Here is a 22,460-nt window from a genome sequence, read left to right on the forward strand (position 1 = left end):
AGACTTACTCTCTATCTGAATGCCATGCACTCGCCTCACTTCCACCTGGAAAATAACCTTCATTTCCCAAAGCTCAGCTCAAGTATTACCTCTTCTATGGCATTTTTCTGATTCCTTAAACCCCCACCAAGGCAAACTGACCATCTCCTCCTTCCATACAGATTCCCACCGTGCTCCACTGCACCTAAGCAATTTACACTTCTGGTTCTTTCTAAAGCTCCTTGAGGCTGGGTCCTACTCATTGTAGTAGTCTTATCAGCTTTCAGGGGATTACCAAACCATGGGCTTTTATTAAAAGGTTGTAAGTGAATGAATGATAAATGAAGGGATTTACATTTCAACCTAGAAACACTAGATTGTTCCAAGAAGAAATTCCTGACGGTCTCTACTGCGCACAGTTCTTGAGGCTGTAGGCACAGCCAGGCTGAGGTCAAAGACAGGCCCACTCTTATTTGAGAGCAGGGCCCCAGACCTCAGCCTATTGAGTGTCATCCTGGGCCACTGTGAGAGGCATGTGGCATTGGGTGACTCAGGTTCTATTACAAGACCACTGGGTTGGTTCTTAGTAAAGGGAAGCATTTCTGAAAACATAGTGCTTGGGTGAGGGGAATTCCTTCCTTGGAAAAAGAAAGTTGCTTTCCTGGCCAATAAAGCTTATTATCAAGCATAGGCTAAACTAGGAAAAGGCCTGTTAGTGACAAAGCTGATTAGCAAGCTGTTGTTCAGCACCATGTGTTTAAAGCCTGTGAACTAATTTCATAACACTACGCCTGTCGCCTCCTTCTTTCAGCCTGTGTTTTTCAAGTCTTCCAAACAAAGATACTAGACTAGATGATCTCTAAGATTCTTTCCAGTCCTAAAATTTTATTATCTAATTCTTATATAATACCAGTGTAACATGATATGATAAAGGTTCAAGAATTATTGATGGCATTTTACAGATACGGAAACTGGAGGCAGGGGGCAAGGGATTTGCTTCAGAAGAATGGATGCAGGACACAGTGCCAGGGCCTGAATCCTTCTAGAGCTCTGTCCTATGAAGCAATGAGTATTTGCTGCTCTTGGGTAGAACTGCCGTGTCTTTCCCTTTATTAAGCTGGTCTGTTTTCCCCCCAGGCCTGCAGGAGGAAAAAAAAAAAGAGTATTAATATGAAAGATATAAATTAAATATTAGTGTACACTTATTCCACTCACACAGCCTATGAGGCTTTGAATCTCACAGTGTTGAAAGTAAGAAAAGTCAGTGGTGCTGAGACTGCCAGGGGCCAAGCAAGAAGGAGGCTAGAGGAGAAGGAGAAGAGATTTGAGCGGCTGGGGATGCCTTTCTGTGTCTGTAGACTGGGAATGGGGGTGGGGAGCTGATTCCAAGGGCATAAAGACAAGGTTGGCCTCCTCTCTTCCTCTCTGTTCTTGGCAATAGCCAGTCTAGCTAGAAAGAGCAATCTGTCAAGTCTAATTAGAGGAGAAGAAAGTGAACAATGAGCGCCCACCTCTAAAATGACAGCCCAGTTTAATGGTGTGGAGGAGCTTGGGAGGGAGGCGTGCTTTGTCTGCCTGGAACTGGTTCCTTTAAATATGAATCCCTTCTGAACTCAAACTGCAAAACAACTTAAACTGGATTCTTACTTACTTCACTAGAAATCTTCAGGTCCCTGCGCCTTTTAACACAGGCACATCCAGCAAAAGCAGATGAGAACCTGGCTCTGTTTCAAAGGTGAGGCTGTAATTGAAAATAGATCATGCGGCGTGGACATGGTGCTGCTGTCTGTAGGCAACTGATATTTATTAATGTGTTCGTTTCTCTTTTGTGCTTAATTATATTGGTGATAATATTTCTCTTATTATTTTTGCAATCCTTTTTATTATAAGGTTTATAATTGGCTACTCAAATTTCAGAACAGCCTGAAATTTCAGTAGGACCACAAATAAGCACATTTTAAGGTGCACAAAAAAAAAAAAGTGTAATGCATTTTTGGCTTATACTTTAAATGGCCTCTCTGTTTGGATATTGTAGTTTTTGTATCAAAAGTAAGGTTTTATAAGAAAATAATATATTTTATAGATGGAGTCAAACAGATATATTCCTTAAAATAAATACATGAATATGGGTTATTTAAGCTTAAAAACTACACATGTGCATAACTATAGCTTCAAGTAATGGAGGACTATTATTAGCAAATGTTATCTGAAGACTAATGGTTTGTTAATTTAACTCTGCCTCGTTGTGGGGCATTCAGACATCTAAAGGTACATAAAATAATCATTATCTGAAGTGGAGGAGAGAGAATGGGAAGAAAAGATGCAAAAACACATTTATAAATGTCAGTCTGCATGATATTGCTGTTCTTTCCTGAGCATTATTTCATTTACTCCTCAAAGCACCCTCTGAAGTATGTTACTATTATCTTGATAGATAAGGAAACAAGGGCCCTGAGAAATTAGCCCAAGGTTACAGAGAAGTGCAGAGTCAGGCCTTGTACCCAGTCATCTGGCTCCAAGCCTAGTGTCCTTCGCAGCCATGTAGTTCTGGTAGAGTCAGGAAACATTACATTAAAAAAACCATACAACTGATAATGATAATGCCTGCACGAGGAATCTCTTCAAATCTATCGGTCTCTTACGGATGTGAATGAGGCAGTGGATTTTAGTTTGTGTATTTGTATCATTTACTTTTTGTTGCTGATCTTTCATTTTCTAACAGCATTACTTGTTTCTTTTCTGTCCTTTTTTTTTTTTCCTCTTACATACACATTATTTGAATAAATTATCTAATAAAAAGATAACAAAGAAGTCTGCCCATACTATGCACCTCAGCCTGGACCCAGTTGTCTCTCTGGATAAACCTATTATCAATTTGAGGTGTAACCAATTGTTTTCTATGTGTGTTTGCATAAATGTGTGTATATTCATATTATACGGTTTCATATCTTTCTAAAACATAAATGGTACCATTGTTGTACTTTTTATTCTGCAGCTTGCTCTCCTTTCTTTCTTTTTCTAATTTACTATGCCTTGTGGAGATCTTTTCTTAGCCACATATTTAAATCTAATTCATTCTTTTTGTTACATCACATAGCATTTCCTTTTACTGTTTCCTCTCTACTTTGCCTCAGCTTTTGAAATGGCTTATTCCATGTGAGTCAACATTTAATTGTATCTGCATTTATGGGACAAGTAGAGACAAGCATAAGCTTTATGGCTCATTGGAGTGTTAGTAAGAAAGGAAAGAAACATAAGAACTCGTACCAACATTCTCAGCTGAGATGAGATGCTTAGGGCAAGGACAGTGTTATCAGATTTGTTGCCTCTCAGCTAAGAAGTTTAGTATTTATTTTTTAAAAAATCAGCCCGTTCTCCAGAGATATATTCCTTATATATAAGAGACAGTAGTAACATACTTGACAGTGCTGTGGGGATTAAATGAGATAACATATAGGAAAGAACATCAAATTCATGCAAACTGAAATGTGTACGTTATGAACTGTGTTTACTTACTTTCTTCCCTCTCTCCCTCCCACTTCAGATATTATGTTGTGAGGCAACCCCTCAAAGAAGGTAGTAAATGGAACTAGAAGTATCCCTATTAGATATTCTGGAGCAAGAACCTCAAAGCACGTACCTTGGAGACCGATCTCTCTCTGGATTCAAGTCCCTGATGTGACTCTCTATTAGTTGTGTGACTTGAATAATATCTTATCATATGTAAAATAACAATAGTAATAATAGTAAACTGAGCCTGTAGGGTTGTGGTGAGGTTGAAATGAGATAATTTGTGTGAAGCATTTACACAGTTTCTGGTATAGAAAAGTCAGCTGCTATGGTCATTATCAGAGAAGCTGCAACATCCCCATTTTCATTTTCTGTCCTCAAAGTATCACTATCCATTTTCTTCAGATGTGACAAAAAAGGCAGGCCTAATCTCAGGATTAAAGCACAGCCTATATACACACACACACACACACACACACATACACACACACACACACATACACACACACACACACACACACATATATATATTTTAAGATAGAATTCCCTGAGCACCTACTGTCTAATACCTGCTGGACACTGTGCAAAACATAAAGGAAGTGCAAGCAAGACATGGCTCTTGCCTTCAAAGTGCTTATTAGTTGTTAAATTGAAATGCCTTAATGTATGAGGTTAACACTGGAAAGAACTTTGAACCTGTCAGATGAAAGGCATTCTGCAATATACTCTCTGGGTAACAGGTAATAACCTAAACACAGGGTAGCATTATGACTATACATGCCCAGTGCTATTTTATCCAATTTTTCTGTTAATTACAAAGGTATATATAATCCTTTAACACCTGCTCATTCGTTTCTTGTCTAGCTTCAGAATCATTTTAGAAGCTTACCTGTAGAACTTGAGCCATCAGATCACGTACTTACACTGGGCTGGTTCCCTGGCTGGAGGTCGTTCTCACTTCCTCTTTAACCTGCTGGAAAGAACGAGGTTCCCCAGGAGCTGGTAGAGAGCTGCTTTCCACAGGGCCCAAGGATTGAATACAAATGTGCAGATACTCTGTTACTCTGGACTAAATACCTGATATTTAGTGAGCACTTAAAATCCCCCCAAAATGGAATTGTCTTAAAGAGCCTGAGGATGCCACTTGAAGGGACCGAAGGTACTTTATTTTGGGGGGTAAATTCCCAGGAAATGAACCTACAGCATTTCCAAAATATTAGCCTAGTCCTCAGCCCATTAAGGTTTCTCTGACCACCAGAGTCCATTTTCTGTTGTGTGGGCAAACGCATTCAAGCAGGCCCAAACAGAAATTCCAACTGGATATAAAAGGCCACCTCAGCTGTCAAGCACAGAAGCCATGTGCAGCTTTGGTTTAAGAATCAGTCCAGGGAGCAGATGCTCTGAGTGCCTGGGGTGTGGCAGGCCTATTCCTGATACAAGGACAAACATCCTTTCTCTTAATTCCACACGTAAGTCAGGCACAGACAATACTAAATGTTTTCATCTCTAAAGGAGCTATATTAAATCATTCTTATGAAAAAAAAATCACTTGTAGTATAAAAATGTGTGACTTCTCAGAGAGCCCTTATTTCTTAGCAGACAAAGGAATATGCTCATTAAATCATACCTCTGAGGAAGAGATTCTTAAGAACAGAGTGCACAACATCTATTATTAGGTTAAGAAGGACTCAAAGCACTGTCTCTATTACCCCTTTCTGAAGATGACCTTTTTATTATATTTTTATTTGATAAGGAGAGGCACCTTTTTGAAATTTTTGCCTAGAAACCCAGAATAAAACTTATAGCGTGTTAGAATTGTAATGAGTTTGCCCCTGCATTTTACAGTCAGAGTTCAGGGCTCTAAAACATATGCTGTCCAAATTTTTATTGGGAATTAACTTCCTTTGCCTTCCTCTGAGAGATGAAAGCAGCTGGTTATGAGACTTGAGAGAGAGCCTATTTTCCAAGGAAGAACAAAGAGAAAGCGGGCACCCCTCCCCCTCGGAAAAGCCACTTTGCTTTGTCTGAGCCGACTCCCTCTGAGGACTGTGGCAGGAGAGGCTCAGAGCTGTGTCCCTGCCGATTAGTTTAATAACACTCGGTTCAGCAGTCCTGGGGATGTGGGGAGGCGTGTGCTTGCCTGCACAGTATTAATGTTATCAGCGCCCTGTTCCTGTATCGTCTCCCGGAAGGACACTTTTGTAAGACTGAGGGAGACATCTCCTCCTTTACTTCTGTTTCTTTGCTGATAAACAAATGTCAGGCATGTCTTGGATCCTGTCCCCGACTCAGTCAAGTTATTACATATCCATCACTCTTCTTTGTACTCCAGACACTGTGCTCTCAGTGTTCATTTGGTCGGATCCAGATTGTGAAGGCTACAGCAGTCATAAACAGGACTTGGGAGCCCAACTTTCCTTCTGGACCCCCATGAAGCTTCTCTTCCAGTCAGGTTCCTAATTTCTGGTGCTCCTGCTCAAAAGAGAGGGCCTGCTTTGAACCAGAGCCTATAATAAATGCCTACAGCTATGCCTTGATGGGAGATGGAAATTTTCATGTCAAGAGAACCTGATACACTGCATGACTAATCTAAATGAAACTGTCCACCTATGGGTCTTCACTCCTTAAAAGAAGACAAAGGGTGTGTGTGTGTGTGTGTGTGTGTACAACTCTTAGGCTTAATGCACTGAATCTCTGCAAGTAGAAGAGAGGAGAAGGTTATTAGCAAATCATTTGGGCAATGTGAAGGACAGGGCTCTGTAGGGGAAAGCATCAGCTTAATGAAGGGCAACCTAAAACTCTATACAGCGTAAAAGGAGGGAGGCTGCGCTTTGGCATCATCTTGCAGGTTAACAGTTCCCAACAATCGCGCTGGGTCAGGAGCAGAAACGCAACATTCATCTTCTTTCCACGGGCTTCAGCCATAGGGGGAGAAAGGTGGTACCACACGTCTCTCCCAGTGGATGACGATGACGTATTCTAGGCCGATGACTGCGGAGGCTCCTGTCAAATGAGTGAAGAGAAAAAGGAAGTGGGGAGAGGAGGAGGGACTCCAGAAATGAAACTGCAACAACCCTGGAATAAAAATGAGGGGCCATAATAAGAAATGATACGCACAATCACCTTGAAATTCAACCTTCTGCCCGTTTTTTTCCAATTTGCTTCTGATCACCTCTTTTATTATTTTGTAAATAAAGCAGGATGGGATAAATGAAAGAGAGCCCCTATAGGGTTCTATTTTTCACTCTCCTTTATAGATTGTTTTAAATAACAATTATACCATAATAATCAAATCCACCATTTTTAGCTTTAGGGAAGTGTTAACAACGGTGAAGGTCTTTGAAACACTGTATTCTCAAACCACAACTGGCCTCTAAGATTTCTTCTCTACAGAAAGACTTATCTGGTTGTGCCCATTACTTTCAATTTTGTTGGGGAAGGGGCATAACGTGCAGCATCTTGACTGTAATGTCTGTGGGGAGTAACTGTCCAGGGAGCCACGCCGCAGCCTCTGGCAAGATCCGAGCTTTTTCTCTTTCGACCAGCAGGCGGCGCTGTTTTCCACGGCCACCGCCCCGCCCGCCTCTAAGGTCACTTCCGCTGCGGCCCAGCGAGGCTCTCCCCTGCCACGCCTTGTTGGTATTTTTGAGGCCAACTTTCTTCACCTAGCACACCCTGCTAGCGTTTCTGAACCACAGTGCTCTTGCGACAGTTTATGCTACTTGAAAACTTCCTTCCTGAATCATTTGTGAAAGTGGAAATTCTTAAGAAAACAAAACAACCCCCCCCCCACCCCGTATTTGGGATTGCGTCATCGCTGATTTTTTTTTTTAAATCTCAAATGCACTTCAATTTAAGTTAAATAAAAAAAGCTTCTGACTCAACAAAGAAGGCAATATATGTTGAAACTCAGAATGCTTTAAAAAACAAATTCCCCTTCCTGTTTATTCCAGACGCTTCTGCCGGTTTAGAGAGCGGGTCGCGAAAATTCAGCTGCGGCGCCATCTGCTGGAAGCGCCGCGACGCTGCAAGGAGCTTGCCGGGGAAGGAGGAGACAGGTTGCAGGTGAACGTCCGGCCCTTTGCCCAGAGAAGGCTCTGACACCAAGGTAACATTCAAATGCAGTCCGCTTGTCTAAAAAGAGACCTAATTGACCCTGCAAGAAAATGGCGTCAGTTTTGAGGAGTCCTCCGCCCTAAATGAACTGGCATATGGTCTATGGGTGTTAGGAAAACCTGGGGCTTCAGAAGAAGAGGCAGCTTAATTCATTTCATTACCCAGCCCCCAGCCCTGGCATGTTCTCAGGTGCAACGCTGAAAATTAAAACCGTATTTTCCATCAGTGCACATAAGGAGTTATAAGGTGCAGAAGTCAATGTATTTGTTCTGTTGAATGGAACTGATTTTGCTGAATGGAAGGAATTTTAAAAGATGAAGAGGGTGACAGAAATTAAATTAATCTGGGAGTGGGGATGTGTTAGAATGTGGCCTTGGCCATGGTTTGATACAAGGTCACTAAGACCCACTACCATTTTCCAAACTCTTAAGTCAGTTCTGATTTACTTGATGATTTTTCTATTTAGGAGACTGCAGGCTCTTTCCACACCAGGATCTAAACCTATTTGCAAACACATTTATATACATACTCCAAAACAAACCTCAATTTACCATTGCTGGGAACTTTGTTAAAGGTCACAATCAGAAAACTCCTGGGGAACTGGAAGAAAACAAGATTTAGAGCAGAAATACAATTGGCCCACCCATCTGGAAAAATACGGTGTCACGGATAGGAAACATTTGTAATAGGAAAATGTTATCAAACATAGTCCTCACCCTCCAGAGCTTGATAATAACATTCTAACAAAAATGAGTTTTTGTTTTCTGGGATGAGCTCATAATGGGTTTCCTGGAAAAGATGAAGTAGCTTTACCAACAATATAAACCTGTTGGAACCTAACTGGTGATGTAGTTCTTGCGGTCCATGTCATGTCACTTTTGTATACAGTCAGTGTTTTATAGAGACATCCTTTGGTGCTTGTATATCTAAGCCCTCATGTATGAGACCTACCTGATTCTACTGCCATAGTGAATAGTGTCACAGAGAAAATGTTAACCCTCCAAATGGATGCTGGGAGAAAATAAACTAGGAAATCAGGATGAGAAATAAAATGACAATCCACTGTGATGATGTAAGAAAGGACTGTATCAGAGAAGAGTCAGTATATTTTCTATTTTGAATGAGCAAAGAGTTATTGGGTGTCAAATTGTCACCAGTAGAGGAATTATTTAATGGCTGATGCCGCATCTGTTAGACCTCGCTTCTACTACGGTATTTGTTGAGGAGAGTCTTTCATAGAAATAAACGACTTATATCAGTAGAGTGAGTGGTGACATGCCGTGGAATTGAGCGTCTCTTGGTGAAGGTACTTTTATGGTCTCTGGCTTGGAACAGTGCAGGAGGGGAGCAGAGGTGGAACACGGAGACCCAGACATGGTCTCATGGTCTCTCCCTTTTGCATGGCACAAAGCAGTCCCTAGAAACTGAATTTTTCGCTTCTATGGTGTTTCTTCTTTCATTAACTTGTTTGTTTAGAGGGTGCCTGCACCCTCAGAACAGAGCCACATATACAAACTACCCTGGCCTTCCTCACAGATGTCTCAAGAGTATTCATTGGGTACTATTTCTGGTGAACCCAATATAAAAAGTCTACCCATTCTCCCAGCAGTTGAGCTTGGGATTCAAATATTTTGTGTTTGGAAGAAAACACACACACACACACACACAAGGGAAATTTTTTTCTAGAGATGACCTCTCCCTTGACTTTCAGCCTGTTCTGAATTGAGCTTTTGAGAGAAATGTGATCCTTCTTTCAAAAACATGAAACAGATTGAGTTTAGTAGAAGTTTCTATCTGGACCTAAGGGTTAGGTAAGTGTGTCTCTCGTGGTGAAAATCCTGACTTCACAGAGGACTTGCCTTAACAATGTCAGTTCAGCTCACTGCTGTTCTCTCAGCACCACAGTCATCTTCTCCTCCCTCCCTGCAAAATGTCAGGCCAACTCCTGCTCATCAGTGGGTCTCGTCCTTCTGGCTACTTCCTCCAAGATTTCCTTGACTTCCCCAGGTGAAGGGAGGGTGCCCCTGCTGAGTGCCCTTCAGCTTGTGGTTCCCCATCATAGCTCCGTCACAGCATATTGTCATTGCTTATCTGTTTCCCATAACAGACTCTTCAATCCTGTCAAGACAGGGTTAAGGCGATTATTATGTTTATTTTGCATCCTCAGGGCCTAATTAGTGCTTCAGATCAAGCAGATAATTAGATAGGAATTCAGCATACAGTGATGACAAGAAAGGGTATTTCTGATGGAGGGACTAACGTGAACACACAGAGGTGTAGACGTGGAAGAATGGCCTGCAGCCTGAGTGTGGTTTGGCCAAAGCCTGAAGCCCCTAGCTCCATTTTTCAATTAAAGGCAATGGCTAAGAGGAGATTAGGTGGGAAGGAGTCTGAGGTGGCTATGAATATTGTGACGGTTTGTTTAAGGCAGTGGTCATCAGAAGTTGAAATAGGTGCGAATGATGACATTTCTGGTGTATTGTCTGTCAGATAAGTACTGTACGTGTATTTTCATTAACAAGGTAGAGTCACAGAACGAGCCCATTTCCCTTATGAAAAATACCACTATGTTGGCAAAACCGGTCTACATGATCAAACTAGGCAGTTAAGTAGGCTTATTTTCTATTAGGAAAAGTTAGCCTCCATGTAAAATAATTTTTTTTGGTAATTGTTTATTTTTGGCTGTGCTGGGTCTTTGCTGCCATGAGGGCTTTCTCTAGTTGTGGCGAGCAGAGGCTACTCTCTAGTTGCGGAGCGCTGGCTTCTCATTGCAGTGGTTTCTCTTGTTGCTGAGCACAGGCTCTAGGGTGTGTGGGCTTCAATATTTGCAGCACATGGGCTCAGTAGTTGGGCTCCTGGGCTCTGGAGCACAGGCTCAGGAGTTGTGGTCACGGGCTTAGTTGCCGTTTGGCATATGGGATCTGCCCGGATCAGGGATCGAACCAGTGTCTCCTGCATTGGTGAATAGATTCTTTACCACTGAGCCACCTGGGAAGCCCCTAGCTCTGTTTTTAAATTAAGAACACTATATCACTTTAAGGTCTTCCAGCACCTCGCTTATGACTTCTTATTCTAAGACAGTCACTGTCTAGGGCACAGAGGGTTGCTGGGAATCTGTTCAGGGGATGAAATAAGGCGCTGCCCTTTTTTGGCATTTCTTACTGGGATCTCAGGAGACTCTGCCTCGGGCATAGTACATTCTCAAATCATTCCTTCCTTTGGTAACAAATCAGAGTTCAGGGTGGCTGAGGAGTGCCTTTCCCTTGTGAAGGGTCAGAACAGTTGGAAAGAGGAGGCTGGAAAAAGAGAAGGCAGCTCCATGTCAGCCGTGCCCCGACAGATCACTTCCAGGAGAGGACACGTTTGGTAGCTCAGAATCTGGAAATGGAGCCTCTTATTCTATCTATGCTGTGTACCCTAAGGGTGCCTATATCCCAGCTTGAAGGCTGTGTTTCTGTTTTCATTGTTGTTGTTGTTTTAATTATTTATTTGGCTATGCTGGGTCTTAGTTGCAGCACGTGGGATCTTCCTTGAAGCATGCCCGATCCTGCAGCATGTGGGTGTGCTCTTAATTCCCTTACCAGGAATAGATGGAAGCTGGGCCTCCTGCATTGGGAGCGTAGGCTCTTAACCACTGGACCACCGGAGAAGTCCCTGAAGATTATGGTTTTAAAAAAAACCTGGATTTTATCCTACAGAACAGTGGTCTCCAGAGTGGAGTATAAAAAAGGTACAGAAAGGAAATATTACAAATTCTAATTATACTTGTTAAATGTCATCCTCTTAAACTCTCTATATTGGTAGATGTTTATGATTTGTATAAAATAGAAGCATAATAGTGTATAAATAAATTAGGTGTGTGTGTATCAGAGGATGTGCAAACATTAGTCTGCTGATAGGCACATGCAATTAAAAAGCCTGTGGACTACTTTTAGGGACAGTGAAGAGTCACTGAAGGTTTCCAAGTGAGGGAGTGAAAATGAGCCCCATCATTGCCTGCATCTGAGAATGAGGAGCAGTGCCCGGCCTGCAGGGAGACACGTGGAGGTACTCCCTCCTTCAGAGCTGGCAGCCTGGCTGACAGGTGCAAAAGCAAGTAACAGCAGTGAGTGCTTGGCTAAGCATGGGGGGACAAAAAGGAATCAGTGTAAAAGAATGCGGAGGGGCTTCTCTGGTGGCTCAGTGGTAAAGAGCTTACCTGCTAATGCAGGAGACTCAGATTCGATCCCTGACTTGGGAAGATTCCACATGCCTCGGAGCAGCTAAGCCTGTGTGTCACAACTACTGAGCCCACGCGCCCCAGAGCCCATGCTCTGCAACTAGAGAAGCCTCCACAGTAGGAAACCTGAGCACCGCAACTAGAGTAGCCCCTGCTCTCCCCAGCTAGGGGAAAGCCCTCACAGCAACAAAGACACAGCATGGCCAAAAATAATAAATACATAATTTTTAAAAAATAAAAGAATGTTGAGAGAGCAGTTGTTTTTTTATTGTTTTTAAACATGTATTTCCTACAGAAAGAGCTGACTTTTCAGTAAAGCCCTAAGACAGTGATAGTCTCGCCTTGCTATTTTCGTTTCAAATTCCAAGCATTCTGTTTCGTCGTTTCTTTTTCTCCGTTTTTATTTTTTTTATTTTTTAATTTTTTTTACATTAAGCACAATACAGCAATTTATTTAGATGCTTAAAATGAATACAAAGGGAAATAAAGATCACAAAATTATACATACTACAACAGTGTGTCATATATTAGATGGTATAAATGAATACACCAGGGTGGTGTTTAACTAAAGATAAAACTAAATATCCAAAAAGCAGCACTCATTGGTCTGCTGCTTCAACACAACACACTTCCATACAGATCTAAAAGGTGTCAAAATTAGTAGCTGCAAAGTCAATTCTTGCATGTGATTTTTAGCTTAGAAGATTTCAGAAAACATCTGAAATGCCAGTTTTTGTTTTTGTCAGCTGTCATGTCAAGGATATTCAGAACAAGAAAAATTCTATAATACAAGAGAGTCCAGATATATATCTTATGTGGCTGGCCTCTGTCGCGAGATTGTACAAGGTTATGTGCAAAAGCTAAGTCTGTCCCGAAGTCCACACTAGCGTAGTTTCAGCCTTTTGCTAGGTCAACTAGATACAGCGCTTATTACACAGCAAGGGCAACACTAAAAAAAGAAACAAATCTATGGTGGGTACACAATAACAATATCATAAGCATCTCTTGAATAGGTCTAAAAGACTGTACCAATATACATTTCAACTATTCAGAATGAATACATGAAAAAAAATTGATTTCCCCAAAGTCTACTGTACACATTGGACTGGTAGCTTGTGTGTTGGCCCTACACTACCATTTTAATCAGGAGAACGCTTCTCAAGGACGTCCAACCAGACATTGTTTTACAGAGGGAAAGAAATGTTGAGAAGGCAGATAAAACAAACCTCTGCTTTTTCTTGTGTGCGTTCATGAGCCACCAGCTTATTGGTTTTTCACATTTAGTTACTGTGTCTGTCACAGAGTGTTCTAAAGCAAGATCAGCCAATCATGTGTCACAGACTTAGAAATAACCACTGGGTTTTTCTCCGTTTTTAACCACCAAATTGATGTTTTATTTCTGATTGGGGGGACCTTGCTCTTCCGTTCTTAGAAAGTGAAATAAAGTGAAAGTTAGTTGCACAGTCAGGTCCGACTGTTGTGATCCCATGAACTGTAACCTGCCACGCTCCTCTCTTCATGGACTTCTCCAGGCAAGAATACTGGAGTGGGTTGCTGTTTCCTTCTCCAGGGGATCTTCCCGACCCAGGGATCAAACCCTGGTCTCCTCCATTGCAGGCAGATTCTTTGCCAACTGAGCCACTAGGGAAGCCTTGCCACACTATTTTCATTTCAAATTCCAAGCATTCTATTTAGTCTTTCGTTTTTCTCCATCTTGAACCACCAAATTTATGTTTTATTTCTGATTGATTTGGGGATCATGCTCTTCAGTTCTTAGAAGAAATACCTAAAAGCTGAGAGTTTGTGATTAAGAAGGGTTATCTATTGTATTGGTCTTTCAGAAGATATCAACATAATGGTTAATATGTCCAGGGAAAAAGGAAGTTAGGGGAGTAACTTCAGTATCTTCTTCATATTTAGAAATTCTACTGTGATCAGAAGTTCCCAGAGAGAGAGGCATTTTAAAAAGTTCCCAAAGAACATCATAATAAGGCATAATGATACCTTAACAGTTGTGTATAATAGATGCATTCTCAAAGGATTTTCATGGTATTATCCTTGCATTCTCACTAGTTATGTCTCTTTTGAGTGTGAAGGTGATAAAAGAGGTCCAGAAGCATCCCAGGCTCCATCTGAATGGAAGCTTAGGCTTCCTGAAAAACAAAAACACTGTTGGAAAAGAATCCTGGAACGTTTGTCCAGATGCTTACTTCGACCCCTCCCTACTCACAGTAACACCACAGGTTTTTTTTTTTTTAAATATTGATTTTATTGCATCATTTTACTGATTAGAATGCCAGATATAGTGGATATAAATATGAAAAGAATCAAATTTTTACAAATAATACTTTGCTGCTACACTATTGAATAATTAGTGGAGGTTGCAATTATAGTACAGCTTTAAATAACGTTCTCATAATGGATTTAACACAGTGAACCAACCAGGGCCTAAGGTTTAAAGTTCTGCAAAGAGAAATCTGGGACAGTGTGAAAACTCAGAAAGTTCATCCTTCAGCTACGTGCTTCCTTTAACCGTAAATCCAGTGACAGAAACATTCACAAAACTTGCAGTGACCCCTGATGAGAGATCTTTTAAGAAACAGGCAAAATAATAATATGGAAACTTGGGTTAGTTTTCCAGGTAGACTCGTTCCATCCCATCCCTGTCTAGTCCTATCCTTCCTACCTGAGAACTCTGTACCTGAAGTGCATTATTATATATCCATAGGCGTTGTTTTAGCCATTTAACAGAAGAAAAAAACAAGACTTGGGCAAGATAAATATACTTGCCAGTACACAATTGCTAGGTGGCAAACTTAGAATTCAGCTGATGTCTGTTTTACTCAAAGCCTGTTTGACTGCCTGGGAGGCAATTGGTAATTTTTGATGGGAGAGTCTCAGTAGTGTGGTAGAGTAGAAGACAGATAACATAGGCTTTGGTCACTCATTATTCAAATATTTATTGAGGAGGGTGGGACTTCTAGGTGTGGTAGAGTGAGGAGGTGGGGAAATCAACTCTCCCAAAAAGCAACTACAAAGCTGGAAAAAATTGATGAGGACAACCATTTTAGCACCTTGAAAATCAACCAAAGGCATAGAATAATCTGAGAAGTGTTTGTGTTTGAACAATTGCTGAAATGTAGTGAAATAACAGTGGGAATCTGTGACACGCTTGCTTGAGGATGCTCCCATTTTCCAGCCCTGCCGCCAGCCTAGTCACCATGGAGATTTTGCCAGAGGTGGGGATACTGTGAGGACTGGCAGCTTTGCTGCCAGAGTCAGAGGGCTCACTTAATATGGAGCAGGAGAGGACCAATGGTTCTTGGGCTAACCCAAGATTGTAGTTGTGGTTGGGGGGAGAGTATTCCTGCCTGAGGTGTGTACATTTGCAGCTGAGAACAGAGGGCCTAAGATAGCCACATACTCCTGGCTGACCTCAAGGATTTGTACATGGAGGAGCTATGAAAGGGCCCAAAGGAAAGTAAAAGTAAAAACTCAAATAGGATTGAAAACAGCCTGAACTTTAAATGTGCTCCCCTGCCCACCCTGCCCACACCCATTACCAGAGGACAGAAGCCAATTTCTGTCCGAACACTAGCTAACCATTGAGCTACTTAGACACAGAGATGACCCCTAGGAAGCCAGACTTGAAAAGTAAAAACAAGAGAAAATAAACTGAGTAGGGATATCAATAGCCGTGCCTTTCAAAGGGGACAGATTTAATTGATTTAACTAAAGCAAGTTACTAAACACACAAACACAGAAGATAGCCTGGAGGGAGAAAAAATTGGAATCCAGAGTTGTTACAGTACAGTATTAAAAATCTAGCTTTCAAATAAAATATGCAAAGAGGTAGGAAAGTATGACCCATTCTGAGGAAAAGCAAAAATCAGTATAAACTCTCTCTGAATGTCCCCAGAAGTTGGATTTAGCAGGCAAAGATATCAAAGCAGTTATGTTCAAAGAACTAAAAGAAATTGTGTTTAAAGAATCAAAAGAAAGTAGGACAGTAATATTAATAAATGAAGGTACTCAATAAGAAAACACATTATTTAAAATTTTTTAAATGACTAAAAATGTAGAAATAAGCAATACTTGAAAAATTTTCCAGGAGTAGAAATAAGCAATACTTGAAAAATTCACTAGGAGGGCTGAAAAGCAGATTCAAGATAGCAGAGAAAAAGAAGCAGTGAAATTTGAAGAGAGAGCAACAGAAATTATCTACTGAAGAACAGGAAGCATGAGAATGGAACAAAAGTGAACGGAGCCTTGGACACTTGTGGGACAACAGACCAACATACGTGTAATGGAAGAGGAAAGAAAAGGTTAGAAAAAAAATTTGAAAAAATAATGTCTGAAAACGTGGCAAATTTGATTGAAAACATTAATCTACACAGGCATGTAGCTCAACCAACCCAACTAGGATGACTACAGAGATCCACACCTAAACACAGTATGCAAACTGTTAAACAACAAAAAATCTTTAAGGCATCGAAGGAAAACCACCATCATGTACAATGGAACATCAGTGTCATTACTAATTTCTCATCTGAAACAATGAAGGCTGGAAGGCAGTAGAATGGAATATTCAAAGTGTGAAAGACAAAACTATCTACCAAGAATTTTTTTTCAACCAGGAATTTTATATCCCACAAAGCTTCCTTCAAAAATGAAAGAGAAATTAAGACATACCCAGATAAGCAATTTTGAGGAACCTGCCCTCAAGAAGTGCTAAAAGGAGTTCTTTAGGCTGATAGGAAAGGATATCAGATGGTATTAATAACTCAAATCCAAAGGAAGAAATGAATAAGTAAAAATTTTTAAAAAGAAGAAATGAAGAGCACTGGAAATGGTTTAATATAAAGGATTATATAGTGCTATAGCTCTGTACTCAATATTTTATAATATCCTATAAGGGAAAAGAATCTGAAAAAGAATATATATGTATATTTCTGAATCAGTTTGCTGTCTACCTGAAACTAATGCAACACTGTAAATCAATTATACTTGAATGAAAGAAAGACAATATAAATATATATTTCTTGTTTCTTCACAAAACGTCTTTTAAAAATATGAAATTGTATGAAGCAATAATTATAACACTATACTGATGAGTCATAACATGTGAAATAATATAATACCTAATAATATATTGGGTAGCATAGATGTAACTATATGATAAATAATATTAAATGTTAATATGAAGATATATTTGAGATATTAATATATATTAAAGTACAACAGAAGGTGTGGGTAGAGTTGTATTGGACCAAAGTTTCTGTATTTTCCTGAAATTAAATTAGTATTAATCTGCAATAGATAGTAGTGAGTTAAGATGTATTTTATAATCTGTAGAGTAACTATTAAGAAGATAATTTTAAAATGTATGGTAAACCTACATAAGACTTAAATGGCACATTAAAAATATTTATTTATTTATTTATTTATTTTATTATTTTTTTTTAATTATTTATTTGTCTGCGCTGAGTCTTAGTTGTGGCATGTGAACTCTTAGTTACAGCATGTGGGATCTAGTTCCCTGGGCAGGGATCAAACCCATGCCCCCTGTACTGGGAGCTTGGAGTCTTAGCCACTGGACCATCAGGGAAGTCCCTAAAAATATTTATTTAACACAAAAGTGGCACTGGTTCAGGGTGGCTATAGTGGAGGTAATGAAAAGTGAAAATGCAGTAGATGTGTTTCAAGGTAGAGCTAATGGCATTTGCTGACATCCTGATGGGAGTGATAGTGAGAGTCAGTGATGACTCCAAAGTTTTGGGCCCAGGTGACAGGAAGAATGACATTGCAATTAATTGAGATGGGAAAGGGAGGAGCATGTTTAGGCAGAAAGATTAAGAATTTAGGTTTAAGAATCTATTAGATATCTAAGCAGAGAATTCCACGGGCAGTTGGATATATGGGTCTGCAATTCTGGAAAGCATTCTAACTTGGTGACTTATGTATCTATCGGACTTCCCTGGTGGCTCAGGCAGTAAAGCGTCGGCCTACGATGTGGGAGCAACCAGCTCCAGTATTCTTGCCTGGAAAATCGCGTGGATGGAGGGGGCTGGTAGGCTACAGTCCATGGGGTCGCAAAGAGTCGGAAATGACTGAGCGATTAAACTTTTAAGTATCTATCGGTGTACAGTTCAGTTCAGTTCAGTTCAGTTACTCGTGTCCGACTCTTTGCAACCCCATGGACTGCAGCACGCCAGGCTTCCCTGTCCATCACCAACTCCCAGAGCTTGCTCAAACTCATATCCATCGAGTTGGTGATGCCATCCAACCATCTCAGCCTCTGTCGTCCCCTTCACTTCCTGCCTCCTATCTCCCAGCATCAGGTCTTTTCCAGTGAGTCAGTTCTTTGCATCAGGTAGCCAAAGTATTGGAGTTTCAGCTTCAGCATCAGTCTTTCCAGTGAATATTCAGGACTGATCTGCTTTCGGATTGACTGGCTTGATCTCCTTCAGTCCAGCAGGCTCTCAAAAGTCTTCTCCAACAGCACAGTTCAAAAGCATCAATTCTTCAGCACTCAGCTTGCTTTATAGTCCAACTCTCACATCCATAAATGACTACTGGAGAAACCATGTCTTTGACTGGACAGACCTTTGTTGGCAAAATTATGTCTCTGCTTTTTAATATGCTGTCTAGGTTGGTCATAGCTTTTCTTCCAAGGAGCAAGTGTCTTTTTTTTTTTTTTTTTTTTTGGAGCAAGCATCTTTAATTTCATGGCTGCAGTCACCATCTGCAGTGATTTTATCACAGACAGAGAATAAAGTCTATCACTGTTTCCATTGTTTCCCCATCTATTTGCCATGAAGTGATTGGGCTGGATGCCGTGATCTTAGTTTTTGGAATGTTGAGTTTTAAGCTAGCTTTTTCACTCTCCTCTTTCACTTTTATCAAGAGCTCTTCAAGCTCTTCAGTTCCTTTTCACTTTCTGCCATAAGGGTGGTGTCATCTGTATATCTCAGGCTATTGATATTTCTCCCAGAAATCTTGATTCCAGCTTGTGCTTTATCCAGCCTGGCATTTCACATGATGTACTCTGCATGTAAGTTAAATAAACAGGGTAACAATATACAGCCTTGACATACTTCTTTCCCAATTTGGAATCAGTCTATTGTTCCTTGTCCAGTTCTAACTGTTGCTTCTTGACCTGCCTACAGATTTCTCAAGAGGCAGGTAAGGTGGTCTGGTATTCTAATCTCTTGAAGAATCTAACACAGTTTGTTATGATCCACGCAGTCAAAGGCTTTGGCATAGTCAATAAAGCAGAAGTAGATGTTTTTCTGGAACTCTCTTGCCTTTTCGATGATCCAACGGATGTTGGCAATTTGATCTCTGGTTCCTCTGCCTTTTCTAAATCCAGCTTGAACATCTGGAAGTTCTCAGTTCACATACTGTTGAAGCCTGGCTTGGAGAATTTTGAGCATTACTTTGCTAGTGTGTGAGATGAGTGCAATTGTGTGATAGTTTGAACATTCTTTGGCATTGCCTTTCTTTGGGATTGGAATGAAAACTGACCTTTTCCAGTCCTGTGGCCACTGCTGAGTTTTCCAAATTTGCTGGCATATTGAGTGCAGCACTTGAACAGCATCATCATTTAGGATTTGAAATTGCTTGCTTTATTTGTAGTGCTTCCCAAGGCCTACTTGACTTCACACTCCAGGATGTCTGGGTCTAGGTGAGTGATCACACCATCGTGGTTATCCGGGTCATTAAGACCTTACTGTTTAGTTCTTCTGTGAATTCTTGCCACCACTTCTTAGTCTGTTCTGCTGCTTTTAGGTCCTTACCATTTCTTCCTTTATCGTGCCTATTCTTGCCTGAAATGTTCCCTTGATCTCTCCAGTTTTCTTGAAGAGATCTCTAGTCTTTCCCATTGTATTGCTTTCCTCTACATTTTTTCATTGTTCATGTAAGAAGGCCTTCTTATCTCTCCTTGCTATTCTTTGGAACTCTGAATTCAGTTGGGTATATCTTTGCCTTTCGTACACAAGTGGAAATATTGACCTTTAATAAGAGCGTGGACAGTTTATTGTCAGAAGCTAGACGACAGGCAGGAGTGTGTGGGACAATCACAAATAGGTAAAGGGTTAAGAAGAATTATCCCAAATTTTGGAATTGTGCTAACAGGATTACTGGGTATCTTTTTAGTGAAGAGCTGGGCTCTGTCCAGCAGGCCCTCTGGGGATTGTCTCATTTTCTAAGGGCAGCCACCTTTGCTTGACTTTCTACTTATTACTGATTAGGATTTTTTTTTTTAGATTTTTTTTTTAAAGGTATATTTATTTATTTTTGGCTGAGCTAGGCCTTCGTTGCAGTGCACGGGCTTTCTCTAGTTGTGGCAGGTGGGGGCTCCTCTTTGTTGTGTAAAGACTTCTCACTGGGATGACTTCATTTGTTTCGGAGCACAGGCTCTAAGCGGGTTGGCTTCAGTAGTTGTGGTGCATGGGCTTGGTTGCCCTGCAGCTTGTAGGGTCTTCCTGTATCAGGAATCAAACTCGTGTCCCCTGCATTGGCAGGAGGATTCTTATCCTCTGGACTACCAGGGAAGTCCTGATTAGGATATTTAACAGTCCTGTTTCTTATAGAAAACTTACAGTGATGCACATAGTGTTCATCTGAGAGAAATACAAATGGTATTGGCCCTATGGAAAAGATAGCCTCACAGGTTACGATTTTTTTTTGTTTTCTCTTGAAGGGCATTAGTCAGTTTTGTTTCTACTTAGCAGTCTTATTCTAATATTTTTAAGGTACCTTTCCTGATAAAATATAACAACTCCTGTTCCTTAAATGCTCTTTGCACCAACTTTATCATTTTACTGGTTCCTTAGTCAGTAAATCTTGAGCTCATGTTTAATTCTATATTTATATGTTGTGATTTTAACTTTTAAAAATCTATTTATTTATTTATTTGGCTGGGTCAGGTCTTAGTTGCAGCATGCAGAATCTGGTTTCCCAGCCAGGGACTGAATCCAAGCCCATGCACCAGGAGCTTGGAGTCTTAGCCATTGGACTACTAGGAAGTCCCATGATTTTAACTTTTTGAAAATTATGTTTTAGCAAGGAAAGCATAACATTGGGAGCTTGTGGACAGCCTCTTCTGATTGCTTCTATTTTCCCAGTGAATAAAGTTGCAAAGTTATGAACTGAGAGTGAGAATGGGAAGAACTTTGGAGGGTTTGAGGATCCAGAAGAAGACGTTAAAAAAAATGTTTAGGAGAATGGGAAAGTGAAGGGACTTAGGGAAATACAGTATTACTGCTAAGCAGTGGAAGGCCCCCTGGAGGTTAGTGATCATGAATTTTAAGTGGATCTGTCAGCCTGCCACAGCCATGCCTGTAGGCATGGGGTAGGTAGAGATTTAATTAGCTTTGAAGTTTTGCTAAGTGAACATGACAAAGAAAATGGAACTAGGGAGTTGCAGATGTAAGCAAGAGTGTAAGAATATAGTGATGGACTGTGCAAGGAGAGGTGTGAGGACATACGAGGGTAAAGGACAGTGAAATGATGGCAAGATTGGCGTCTCAGTCTCCTTAAAGGGAAGAATTGTTGGGATTGGTTTTTTCTTCCTGGAAAGGTGGAGATGGTGATTGGATGGTGGGATGCTTAAAATGGAAAAATTGACCCCACTGGGGTCAGTGGGGTGGGGATACTTATTAAAGCTAAGAAGTAAATGGGCAGATGGAAAAACCCACAAATTTGAATAAAAGGGAAGAGATATAGGATAGTAACTCAAACTATTTGGTTTGGGAGTAATTTGTGTTAACAAAGAGAATTAAGGGTCAAGCAAAGGGGTTAATTAATAAAGCAAGTTCCCAGAGGCTGTCAGCAGGAATATAAACTAGGATCCAAGTGGGTGGGATTAGTATTAATAAAATTGGAGGGGACCTTAGTGAGAAAAGTGGGAGGATAATACATGGAACAAGAAAGACAAACAGTTGTGGAGGATGGGATGAAAGCTATTGGAGCTCAGATTGAATCCTTTAATCCTATCACTACATTAGGAATCTAGGTTATCTGCTGGGAGTGAGCAGGTAAATGAAGATTAGGAGCTTGAAGTATACAGAAGCAACGGGGAGCACCTCTTTCCTTGGGAAAGGAGGAGTAAAAGATGGATAAGAGTCATACAGTGGTGAGGGGTGAAGACTGAGAGAATTTCAAGTCTTCGAGGAAGGTGATAGATTAGCTTAACTTCCTGTGTCTCTCTGTAAACGTGGAAAGCACAATGAGCTACTTCTATGGGTTGATTTATATAATGTAGCAGGTTACAAAATTGATCACATAGAAACAATGGTACTTTAAATCATTCTTGAGCTCCAGATACAGACCCCCTTACTTACTAAATCTACTTGTTTGTTCTGATGGTGTCCAAAACGCTCTACTGGAAGGCCAAAAGCAATCTAGCTTCAGCCTCTTATAAAAATAAATAAATAAACAGAAGTAACCCCGACCCCCATGCCTCTGGTATTTCCATTACTATTGCCCACCTAGGCTCCAGAGACAGGAAATTCAGAGCCTTTTCCTATTCCTCACTCTCCAATCCAATTAGACACTAATTTCTACAAATTCTACATTGTAAATGCCTCTAAGAGTTTGATGCTCCTATTGGGATTAATTATAAACTGTT

General features: G+C 40.6%; 1 protein-coding gene across 1 annotated transcript in view; it reads left to right on the top strand.

The window, feature by feature from the left end:
• The first annotated feature begins 1,577 nt into the window (after positions 1-1,577).
• LOC122427613 (tubulin alpha-1C chain) overlaps positions 1,578-22,460 on the top strand; it is a 46,943-nt gene continuing 26,060 nt past the window's right edge. The window contains exons 1-2 of the mRNA XM_043447217.1: positions 1,578-1,714; positions 7,443-7,597. The gene's annotated coding sequence lies outside the window, so the exon portion shown is untranslated. The remainder of the gene's footprint in view (positions 1,715-7,442; positions 7,598-22,460) is intronic.

The sequence above is a fragment of the Cervus canadensis genome, chromosome 25 (genome assembly GCF_019320065.1).
Source record: "Cervus canadensis isolate Bull #8, Minnesota chromosome 25, ASM1932006v1, whole genome shotgun sequence".
In the NCBI taxonomy this organism is placed as follows: Eukaryota; Metazoa; Chordata; class Mammalia; order Artiodactyla; family Cervidae; genus Cervus; species Cervus canadensis.